This window comes from Triticum dicoccoides, chromosome 2A (genome assembly GCF_002162155.2).
Source record: "Triticum dicoccoides isolate Atlit2015 ecotype Zavitan chromosome 2A, WEW_v2.0, whole genome shotgun sequence".
In the NCBI taxonomy this organism is placed as follows: Eukaryota; Viridiplantae; Streptophyta; class Magnoliopsida; order Poales; family Poaceae; genus Triticum; species Triticum dicoccoides.
This window is the reverse complement of record NC_041382.1, coordinates 753,715,424-753,716,765: the sequence shown is the minus strand read 5'-3', so window position 1 is coordinate 753,716,765 and position 1,342 is coordinate 753,715,424.

Sequence of the window (1,342 nt, the reverse complement as noted above, 5' to 3'; positions counted from 1 at the left end):
GCACGGGGCCTCCTGCCCCGGCTGCTCCTAACCCGGACGTTATCACCGCTGAGGCCGTAGAGTTTTGGCCGGGTTGAGTACCAGCCATGAAGACTCCTGCCCAGTTTGGCGACTCTGAGAGGTCCGGAATAGTGCTGCCATCGGAACAGCCCCCAAGCACACCATCTTGAACTTGATACAGCGAATCTGTTGAGCCTGCGGACGAATCACCGTTAGAGAGGACGGCTGGCTCATCATCACCTTCGGATCCTTCAGGAAGTTCACCTGCATGGATGCAACCCACAGAGGCATGCTTCACGACGGGTTGAGCTCGGGCGGGTTTCGCACGCTGACCCGTCTCGACGAGGTCGGTGCAGCTGTCCGGCTCAGGGCCCGGCTCACCAATCCGGCCGATGAAGACGTGAATTCCGCCAAAGGGGACCCGGTAGCCGTACTCAATTGAGCCGGCGTCGGGGGCCCAGCCTTCGTCGTCGATGTAGACCTTGCCGCGACGACTCTTGGTCATCCGGCCGACTACGTATCCCCTGAGCCCTTCGAAGCTGCCCTTCAAGAACTCAAATCCACTGTGCGCTGGACCCACGGTGGGCGCCAACTATCGTGGAATTGTCACGGCAGATGTCCTCTTGCAAGGACTTGATCGTGGAGTCATCGCAACTAGGAAGCTTAAAGGGGTTAATCGGGATAAAGGACACGCGAGGTTTATACTAGTTCAGCCCCTTATGGTGAAGAAAGGCCTACGTCTAGTTGGGTTGGAATTGCTTGAGGTCTCGATGACCAGGGAGCGAGATACGCTATGCCCGGTTCTCGATCTCTTGTTTCTTCTGTCCCTAAGCCGCCAGCGGGTCATCCCCTTATATACACGGGCTGACGCCCTACGGCTTACAGAGTCCCGGCTGGCTTATACACAGTGTCCGGCTCGGTGACTAGTTATTTCTACCTTACAATACAAGTCGTGCCCTCATGGCGGTTTATCACCATGGGCCATAAATCATCTGTGGGCCACCAGACCCTTTACTGAACCGCCATCTTCACGTCTTGGTCTTGGGCTTCAGATGGGCTTCTCTTTGCATAACCCGGCCCCTCCTGGGCGGCTTACGTAAATAGTTATATCCCCAACACTTATCTTATTACTCAGCTAGGCACTTACAAACCTATTTATTTACAAGTTACACATGGGTCTGGTCAGGAAGACTCGGAATCATTCTCACGGCCACCCCACACGGGAGCGGCTTCTCCGCCAATCGATCATCACTTGCATACAAAAAAGCCCCTTTTCCAATGGAAACCTGAGGAAATACAGTTGCTCAATTCATTCGATTTCGAAATAGCGTATAAAGTGATT